An 11,037-nucleotide genomic window follows, 5' to 3' on the forward strand; every position below is an offset into this window, starting at 1 on the left:
CTACCATATGAATTTAGTTTCTAATCGTTTAATGCAATTTAAACTACTTTGTCCAAGTTGTTTATCATGCGAGAATGATTTGAAACTAAACTAAGCAAACATTCACAACATGGCTTGGGAGGAAGGGAAGCAAATGGGGCACTACTTATTACAACCCAGACGATTCTTGTCGACTTGATTTGTAAGTAATTGAATTAAAAATATAACTCGATCTAATTACAATTTCTAGATAAGACATCGATTTTTACGCCTACTCTAGACGCCTAAGACCGTATAAATTCATGCCAATTGTGACAGTTTATAGACTATACAACTGGATGTACAATAGCATTGTACATCCAAGGTTATTTTAGTCTTCCTCAACTACTTTTATATGTTAAACCCTAAAACCAAGACTACGTAATTCAATTCAACTCCTCTTCTCTCTCTAACTGCTTCTATATTTTGATCTCCATCTTCCTCCATTATGTAGTTAACTAATCTTCTCCTTTTAAATTATTTTAACAACTATTATATCTTCCATTCTTCAATCAGAATCAATATGAATTTAATTGATTTTTACCATCACGGTGAGAGAAGCTTCAACGGCAGATGAAACATCAAAAGGTATCATCATCAATGGGAAAAAAACGAGTTTTGATCGGGATTTAGATTATATAAATAATGGAATCTCATCTTACAAATCTGTTTGAATTAGGTCGTGTTTTTTTTAAACTATATTTCCTATAAATTTAACCTCGAATTCTTTTCATAATAACTCATATTCTTTTCTTAATAACTCGTATTCTTTTCATACATTACAATTTAGTTCAAGCTCGTGTTCTTTTTATAATAGCTCACATTCTTCTCATAATAGCTCGTATTCTTATTAGCTCATTTTTTAAAAAAAAAATAGCTCGTATTCTTCATGTGCGTACAATTTATGAGTTCATAGACATTTAGTTATGAAATACGATAACATCTGAAACATTATTTGGTCGTGTTTTTTTGAAAGCACGTTACATAAAATTTAACTCGAATTCTTTTTATAATAACTCATACTCTTTTCTTAATAACTCGTATCTTTTCCATACATTACAATTTAGTTCAAGCCCGTGTTCTTTTCAAAGTAGCTCGTATTCTTCTCATAATAGCTCGTATTCTTTTTAACTTGAATTTTTAAGCTCATGATTTTTTTTGTATATAATAATAACTCGTATTATTCATGTGCGTACTATTTACGAGTTTATAGACAATGAAGTATTATATAAGATCAAATTTGGGGGAAAGGGAAACTTTTGCTAAAGAGAGAACTACAATACGTTAAGTTTTACGTTGTTGAAGTAAAATTTTTAATTTTTTTTAATGGGCTATAGATTGTTAATCATATATTATATCGGCCTGATGTACAATGCTTCTGTACAACAGGATGTATAATCCTATTTGTGCAATGGTGAGGACATGGCTCACATGGACTTTGTCCTTAGCCTCGTCATTGTTTTGGTGCACTCATTTCGATTTAATTAGTTAAATGCTTTGATTTAACTAGCTAAAGCAAATGTTTTGTAAAATCATTTTTGACTCAAAATAAAGGACTAACTAGACCCATATTTAGAGTACATATTATACGAATCGAAATTAAAACCAAAATTACAACGGTATTAAAATGATTAAAAACAATGACAATTGAATTAAACCAAAATAATTAGATGAACAAGTGCGATAGAACGAACCAAAGGAGGGCACATATGTTGAGGCATAGACGTGGCCATAGACGGACCTATGGGATATTAATATTGGCTATTATAGTCATCGAGTGTCTTGAAATGGATGATGCTAAGCATGCGCATTTCATACTAGTGAGAAAATTGTCGAAGAAAGAGATGAATTTATTAAATTTTTTAAAGAAATTCATTTAAACTCCTATGTGAAAGTTGTGTATGATCTATATGAATATCTAATTCATTTAACATTATTCTACATATTTAATTTTAAGCCAAGTGATAAGTAAGTTGATTTAAACACAAAAACGATGCAAACATGATACATATGTGACGTAAAATTGTAACAAATCGAACTAACATGCTAAACATACTGCCATGCCTAAAATAAGACCAAACTTTTCGCCCTAAAACATCCTAGAAAACCGTGACATGTGAGGCAAAGATCGAAAAATTAGCATACGATTTAGCGATCGAATTAAAACATGTTCATTATCCTAATGAAACAAACATGATAATTAAGCGTATTATAAATCCTAAACATGTTATAATCATAAATTTCTAATCCAAAACATCAATTAATCCCAACATTAACATTATTATCATACGGGAATAACAATACGATATTAAATAAAAAAAATAAACGAAAATCAACAAACTATAAACAATGAAACGAAAGAAATAAAAGAGAGGAAGACGGGATTATTTTGCACCCTCAACTTACATGTAGATTGGACACCACTCGGGGCCATGTATGTAAGTGTTTCTAGAAGGCCCGTCTACGACGATTTGCAAATAATATTGATTTCGAAAACAATTGAACAACTCGAAAAAAACAAACAATTTCACGAGTAAAGGGCACTTCGTGCGACATATTTTAAAACGTGATTACAACTTCGTTTCTCAAATATTTTTAGTTTTAAAAGATGTTTCGGAATCATAAGATTCCAAATTTTTAGTTCAACACAAAAAACATGAGCAAAAATGATTTAAAAGCAAAGAGAAAAGGACGAGAACAAAGGCTGTCCAGAACTCAGAAAAACACGAAAAAGAGAGCAAAATAATGCTCTAATGTTCGTATAGTTCTATGTCTGGACTTGGTACTTAATTGAGATTAGGGAGGTTTTGTAATGTGAGGTTTGAGAGGAAAAAGCTCAGGGTTTTGAGAGAATTTTTTGTTCGTCCCCTTACTTTTGAAATGAGGGGTGTTTAAATAGAGAATGGAAATGGGGAAGCTTTAGGGTTCGTAGTGCTCGGTTATGAGCTATTTAGGAGTCTAATATAGCTTGCTTGGAGAGCATAAAATGTATGGAGACAAAATGAGGGACGTGGAGGGAGATATTTCAGTTTTGGAAAAGATAAAGATGATAATTTGTATTTCGGTTTTGAGAGATTTTGCAAGCTGTTATGGGAAAGAAAATATCTTCTTTGCTTGGGGATTAATAAAGGGAAACGTGAGGGAAAGTCTAAAGCCATGCTTCAAAGGGAACGAGACTCGTAAAGAGGATCAGGTGCTCTATTTTGTCGCGCAAAAATAGAGCACGGGTGCGGGTCCTTTTGGGTCGATTATGGGTTGGTTCTGGGCACGGTTTGGACTAGGTAAAGGGTCCTTTTGGGTCGATTATGAGTTGGTTCTGGGCATGGGTTGGACTAGGTAAAGGGTTAGGGTCGTGGGCTAGGTTATTGGTTGGGTTGTCTGGTGTTTGGGTGCGGATTTGGGTGGTGTTTGGCCTAGGTTCTGGGTTCGGCAAATAGGGGACACGGGTTGAGGGAAGGCTGTTTGTGACGTGGGTTGGAGAAGGAAAAGGAAGGGGAAAAGGTGCGTGCAAGGGGAGTCGAACTCAAGAACAAGGGGGAAGGGATATGCCAGCGTTGCTCCTCGAGATTCATGCTCAAAATTATACAAAAAACGAGCTTACGATCGTCTCACAAATCGAGTTTTAAATCGCTTTAAAATCTAATTTTTCAAATTAAATAGAAAGCAATAAATCGTAAAATCGTCACACATTTAATTTTCAAATAAATTTTAAATAAAAACTTTAAAATAATTGATTTTTCAAATAAATTATAAATGAAAGCTTTAAATTAAAAAAACCTGAAAATACAAAAACCAATGAAATGAATTTCATTTATTTTAAATTAAAACAAATAATTTAAATTTAATTTAAATTATGAAACCGTCAAATAATACGCGTCTCGCATCACAAAACGGAATACATTAATGAGCGGTGTCGATACATAAACATGTGTCCTATTATCATCGGGTGTTCTGTCGGGATTTCTGTAAATTCCAATATCGACGGATACGGGTATCTACAGTTTGTTTGAGGCTGAAAAGGTGAATGAAGTTTGATAGGCTAATCGTATACCTACCAAAAATAAACCAACTGGCCTAAACTAATGCAGCAAGGAAGTCGGGATCGTATCCACAGGGAGGCTGTTTGCAAATCTAAATGTCAATTCAAGTCTGTCTTAGTCACAAGGTTGGGGGTTTTGAGATGGGTTTGTCTAATAACCAAGGTAGCACACAAAAGAAAGTAAATTATAAACGAATTCAAATAAGAGAGAAATAGTTAGGACGGTCGGTTCACCGCGGTCTACAACGATCTAAGGTGGAGTCAACGGTCAGCAATAAACGGTCTGAAGGGTACTGAACAGGTCCTCTCGGTCCACTATTCGCACTAGAACTCTAATGTAGCTCTCGCCCTAGTTAGAATTCTATTGTTCATAGCAAGTCTTCGCCTTTTCCAATCTCTCGATCCGGGTCAAGGTTTAACGAGATGGTCAACTAATTACGTGCACTTAATCAATCAAACCACTATTAGATGCTATGATTAAAAACTCAGACGGAGTAAACAGCTAGACCTAAAACCCTAACATATTATGTCATAGAACCGCAGATCCCCTAAATCCTAGCGTAAAGGAATTAGCTATGCATAATTAAATGAAAGACAACAATTGAAGTAGAAGAGAAAACTAAGAATTGCATAACGGAATTAAATAGATAAACTAGCATAAAGCGGAGCAAATAAGAATAATAAAAAGTCAATAATGAAAATAAGGAATGAAGAACAATTGAAATTACCGAAATAAGAAGAGAAAGATTATAAGTTTAGATCTCAAATCGAAGGAGCAAAGTAACGTGTAAACTAGTTTCCGCCAAAGTGAAAGATATCCTCATAAAGTTCTCAGCTTGTGTTTATATAAAATTAGCTGATAATAATAAATTAAACGACTAATGGGCCGAAATAAAAAGTTAAGCAAACACGGCCTGGTACGAAAATAGTCGATCGACCAAAATTCTAGTCGATCGACTAATTCTCTAAGCAAAAACAGTCGATCGACCACTTTGTCCAGTCGATCGACTTTTTATGGGTGAACAGCAGCGTCAATCATCACTTAATCATGCTTCCTTTCGTCTTGACGCATTCCAAGATGATCATTCCCGAGCCTAACTTCACTAGTATCCATTATGCAACTCCGGGGACGCGTTTTGGCTTGTTTAATCCTGCTTTCGGGTCCATATCTGCATGAAATATAAAATAACCCAAAGTAGCCGATTCATGGGAGAGTAGTAGCTAGCCACTACTAAATAAGCATAGAAATGCGTGCAAATGAGTAAAGTAAATGTATAAAATAAGCACGCATCAAACCTCCCCAAACCAAACCCATGCTTGTCCCCAAGCAAGCAAAGACTAAGGACAAAAACAACTAATGGAACGGTAAGCAAGCTCAGAGCTAACTATGCTTCATACACATAAACCAATTTAATGCACGTAGCCAAACCAAAGTACATAATCGACTGCAAACGAGTTATACATATGAAACAACTTACTGAACCTTCAACCTTGCAAGACTCGTATATATCGGACTCTCAAGGGTCATTCATCACTCGTTAAAGAACATGGTGAGTATATAATGTAAGATAGAAAGAAATAAGACACTCACCTAACTGCAACCTATAAGAACATGCATGCAGTCTAACATGATAGTCATCTCTACCGACCGTACATATACATTCCAACCAAACAGGACCAAATCACATGCCGAGGACTTTCAAATATGGTGAAGTGAGGGAATTGGGTAAGAAGGGGCAAAACATTTTTGGAAAAGTGGAGGTAAGAGCCAAGCTAGTACCAAAGCGCAACCAATAGTAAACAAATCCCGTTCAACAACCCAACCATATAAGATAAAACGATGCCGAAACTGGCATAAACTCACACACCAAAAAAAATTACTCCTCAGATAATATGGAACAAGAGCATAGGAGTAAACTATCTTCTTTTTCAACTTGATTTTCTATTTTTCTCTTGTTTTTTTCATTTTCACGTTTTTTTTCCTTTTCTTTTTCTTTTTTTTCTATTTTTTTTCAACTTCTTTCCTTTTCTCATTCTTCCATTTCCTTCTTTTCAGACTCTTCACAACAAAAAGATTCTCCACGATCGACAGATACATATATACCCAAAAATATCAACCGTACTAGCTTGATCAAGGTAGGCTATATAGGATTGTGGTTAGCAATTGGGTCAAAACAAGTCAATATGGCTATGTGAGGCTCAAGGGTAAAATAAGAAGAAAAAGGATGCCTCTTAACATGTGACACCGCCACTAACCCGAACGCATACAGGTACTAAGAGACAAAAATCATGTTTATGCAAATTGATGTTACATGTCTCATAAGGAGTACTACTCTCATCCTAGCATGAAACTGATCATGAATGTCATCAGTTTAATAAGCTCTATACCTCAGAAATTTTGAGTAGTTTGCCGATATTAAGTCAAGTTTATTCGTTCAGAAAATTTGATCACAAACTCGTAGATTATGTAATGACCGTACAAGATTTGCAAAGCAAGGCTTGGGCGAAAGCAATTTCATCATTGTTATCTAACCGTTCTGACTCGACCTAATATGCAAAAGAAGAACATGTTTTGTAGTTTTTTTCAAAATTTTCAATTTTTTTTTTTTTTGAGTTTTTTAAGTTTCTTATAGTGGAAAGGAAAAACAATGCATACGGAAATGCAATAAACATGCAAACAGAAATGAAGTAAAAATGCATATGGATGCAAACAGACATATGCATACCCTCTGATACGTGCAATTTGTATAGTCTTTTTACCCTATTTTAGCGCGTATTTCTATGTACTTTCGTACTGTTTATATTGCATTTTGCCCCCGAATTGGCTACTTTGGTTCGTCTTGACCATTTCGCAGGAATGAACGTAGAAGTAGTAGAATCGTACCATTTTCATCCTTTTTGCATGCATTTTGAGGAGACGGGATTTTTGAGAGTGAGATCTTGCATTGGGATGCGTGAAGGAACGGTCTACGAGGCATTCGGTCACGAGTTTGAGCTGATTTGAAGGAATAATACTCGATCGAGCTGTTTTATCAATCGATCGAGTGGTTTCTATAGCATTGGTTGGTCGATCGACTAATATTTTACTCGATCAAGAAGTGCTAGAAATTGAGGTTTCTCGATCGAGTAACATTTATACTCGATCGAGTAGATTATCTAGAGAAATACTCGATCGAGTGATTTCAGACTACTCGATCGAGTGGTTTTGGCTGGCGTGGGCTTTAACTAGCCCGTGAACTTGTTTTAGTTTTTGGACTTAGTAGTTTTTATAATTAAACACACGTTAACTAGATCATTAGCTATCTATTCTATTCTTTATCCATGTTTTTATCAATTATTCATCTTTCACAATAAAGACTGCGCTTCTCTTTTCCCTTCACTGTAACTTTGTTTTCGGGGTTATTTAGCTCGGATTTGCTTGTTCTTTACGCCGGATTCTTGCGATTGTAATCTCTTTCTCCCTTCTTAATATTAATCTTTCATTTGTTCATCTTAATTCCTTTGTTCTTCCTTAATTAATTTCTGCCCTAATTAGTTTATGTATTTTTATTACAATTTCATTATGTCATTTATTAGTTATTTCGATATTGTTATTATTAACAACATTAGCGATATGAGTAGCCAATATGTTTCATGTTGGGATTAGGGAATCTACGGTAGAAATGTGACGATGTAGTAAATAGGTTAGATGAATTAATTGTGAGACTCTGTCATCATAGCAATTTAACTGTATTTACCGACTTAGTTGAGTGCACGCTTCCGAGTCACCCTTTTAATCTGGTTAAATTTATTCCTGGATCGAAAGATTGGACTAAATAGGCCTGCTATGAACAGTAGACTACCCTGACGAGGACGGAAGTTAAGTTAGTGGTAATTTAGGATAGAAAGTGGACCGGAAGGACCTTTCCATATCCGTCTCGCAGTAATTTATCTAAGTTGTTTACAGTTGAGTCACTGGACTAACGTAGTGAACCAAAATCCTAACATGTCCCTTCTCTATTGATAGTTTATTTCTATTTTTTTGCCTTTATTGCTCTTTCCTTATTTCTCTTGCCTTAAAGCTTTTAGTTTAGGAAATCAAATATTTGTGACCAAATAGACGGACTCTTACAGATATCTTGCCTCCCTGAGGAGATCGACCTGACTTCCCTAGCTATATAGCTAGTTTAGTTAGTTATTTTTTATAGGTATACGACAGCCTTGTCAAATTTTGGCGCCGTTGCCGGGGAGGAAATTGCCCTATTTGTCTTTGTTTCGTTAATTTTATCCGTCTTAGGGAATTTTTATTCCTTGAGGCAGTTCTTATTCATTTTCTTTCACTGTTGTGTATGCCCAGGTCACACAGGTTTGAGTTAGTTTCAGCTGATTCTGAGCCAGAGAGACTGTTCAGGCATAGACTCCGTCTGCAAAGAGAATCACGAAAGGAATACTTGAGTACTTTCGATCCAGAGCTTCAGCATTTCATTTTTACAGAAAATCCATCTTTTGAAGAAGATACTTCCAGTTCTGTAAGCCAACCAGTAAAGATGCCGAACATTGCTAGTCATTCGGAGCCTAAAACATCATCAATTCCAAAGGGTTTCAATCTCCAGACTGAGGATAGGAATACATTTGACATCCGTCCTTCCTATATCAATCTGGTGGAGAGGAATCTCTTTAGAGGTGTGGCAGGTGAAGACCCGAGGAAGCATATAGAGGTCTTTATGGACTACTGTTCTACTATCCCCGCCACAAAGGGGGTAACTCAAGACAAGATTAAGGAGGTGCTGTTTCCTTTTTCTTTGACTGACTCAGCCTGGGAGACCCTTGCTCTTGCTTTTTATAAGAGATATTTCCCTCCGCAGCGCACTAATCAGCTGAGGGCCAAGATCACAAGTTTCAAACAGGCACCGGATGAAACTTTCTATGAAGCTTGGTGCCGTTTCAAGAGGTTGGTGAGGTCTATTCCTCACCATGGTTTTGATCCGTGGTTCCTCTCCAATCAGTTATATAATGGGCTATACGATGATCACAGAGCCATACTTGATGCATCATCTAACGGAAGATTCCAAAAGAACATCGACAATGATAAGGGATAGGCTCTTATTGAAGAGATGGCGACCCACTATGCTGAGTATGGAAACCCGAGGGATGGTATTAGAATAGGTCATGCAGTCGATAAGCAAGTTGTGGCTCAGCTGGAAGCCATGAATGCTAGGTTTGATAAGTTGGAGCTGCATTCTGCTGGGGAGCCTCAGACGGTCCATTTTCTTACTAGAGGGGAGACTGTCACATGTGAGAGGTGTGGGAGCAACGATGGTCACATTGCTGTTGGCTGTCTTACGGAGAAGGAACAGGTCCTTGCTTTTCAACAATACAGGCAAGGAGGGGGTTCCTATTATAACAATCAAGGGGCAGTCCATCCCAATTTGAGGTGGACAAGTCAAAATGTGCTCAATCCTACCCCTCCTCCATAGCAGCAGCAGCCATATGTCCCTCCTCATAAGGCTCAACAAGGCTTTTAGAAGCCTCCTTCATTTCCTGCACCTAATCAAGGTGCATCATCTTCTGGTGGAGTAAGTGAGCTAGGTGAGTTGAAGACGATGTTGCAGTCTTTGACAAAGTAGTGGCAGCTGAGTGATCAACAAAAAGATGCATCTATCAAGGCACTTGAAACTCAAGTTTCCCAGTTAGCCGTGAACCAGTCCACAAGGAAACCGGGACATTTACCTTTACAACCCGATAAGAACCCACCTGAGACGGTGAATTTAATCAATTTGAGGAGCGGTTATTCATATGAAGGACCGAAATCAGACCTGGGGAAGGTAATTACTGTTGTTGAACAGTGTTCTGTCAAAGAAAAAGAGCTAACGACAAAGAAAGTACTCGATCGACTAATTTCTGGTGGTCGATCGAGTGAAAGTGCAGAAGAAAGGACGATACAGGTACCCTCTTACCTTAAATTTATGAAAGAAATTTTATCGCGTAAGAGGCACATTAACGACCATGAGACGGTAGCTTTGACCGAGGTAGGGACGGCCCTAGTTCAGAATAAGTTACCTCCCAAACAGTCAGACCCGGGTAGTTTTTCGATTCTGTTTCATATTGGTACCCATTTGATTGATAACGCGTTATGCGATCTTAGTGCTAGCGTGAGTGTCTTACCGCTGTCTCTGGCTAAGAGACTTGGTTTGACCAAGTTTAATTGCACAAACATGACTGTTCAGATGGCTGACCGTAGCATATCACGGCCACTAGGTGTCATAGAAGACATACCTGTTAAGATTGGGAGGTTCTTTATTCCCGTTGACTTTGTTGTACTTGAGATCCCCGAAGATGCCCATACCCCTATTATTTTAGGTAGGCCATTTTTATTCACTGCCCGTGCAGTAATAGACGTCGGGGGCTAGACATTGACTTTTCAGGTTGGGGACGAGGAATTGATATTTCATCAGTCTAAGTTCCGAAGGGCTCCCATGCAAGCTCAGCCTTGCAATGCCCTCTCTTCTATTGACCCTCCTATTGACACTCCAAACGAGAATTTGGAATATTGTGCTGCTATTGTGACCCCTCCGCCTAAGGTTGAGAGCAAAAAGGAGGAAAGTTTGTCTGTTTTCCTTGCTGCAGGTACAGATGAAATTAATGCAGGAGTTATCAAAGGGTATTGTGCAATTAATGTCAGTCAAAGTGGGAGTGACGATGTTAAAGCCGGTGAGAAAGGAGTAAGGATGAGAAAAGTTCGCGCGTACGTGGACGTCAACTATTCCCCTCCCAATGATACAAATGCAAGCTCGTGGAAATTAAAGAGGACGATTAATGTTGCTGAGATGACGTCCTCCAGTCAGAAGCCCTCCGAGGGGCTATTGAATTGCTTCGAGAAGTGAGCGGGGAAATGCCCCGTGTAACAAATTGTTAAAACAATTTTTAAATTTTCCGTTGAATTTTATTTATTGCTTTTAATTAGGACAATTAGAATTTAAACATTTTTTTAGCGTAGATTA

General features: G+C 37.2%; 1 non-coding gene across 1 annotated transcript; it reads right to left on the reverse strand.

Annotated features, from left to right (window-relative positions):
• Positions 1-8,911: 8,911 nt before the first annotated feature.
• LOC141635911 (small nucleolar RNA R71) lies at positions 8,912-9,017 on the reverse strand. The gene has a single exon (XR_012540564.1). It is a non-coding gene; the product is annotated as a small nucleolar RNA R71 (small nucleolar RNA).
• Positions 9,018-11,037: the final 2,020 nt, after the last annotated feature.

The sequence above is a fragment of the Silene latifolia genome, chromosome Y (assembly GCF_048544455.1).
Source record: "Silene latifolia isolate original U9 population chromosome Y, ASM4854445v1, whole genome shotgun sequence".
In the NCBI taxonomy this organism is placed as follows: Eukaryota; Viridiplantae; Streptophyta; class Magnoliopsida; order Caryophyllales; family Caryophyllaceae; genus Silene; species Silene latifolia.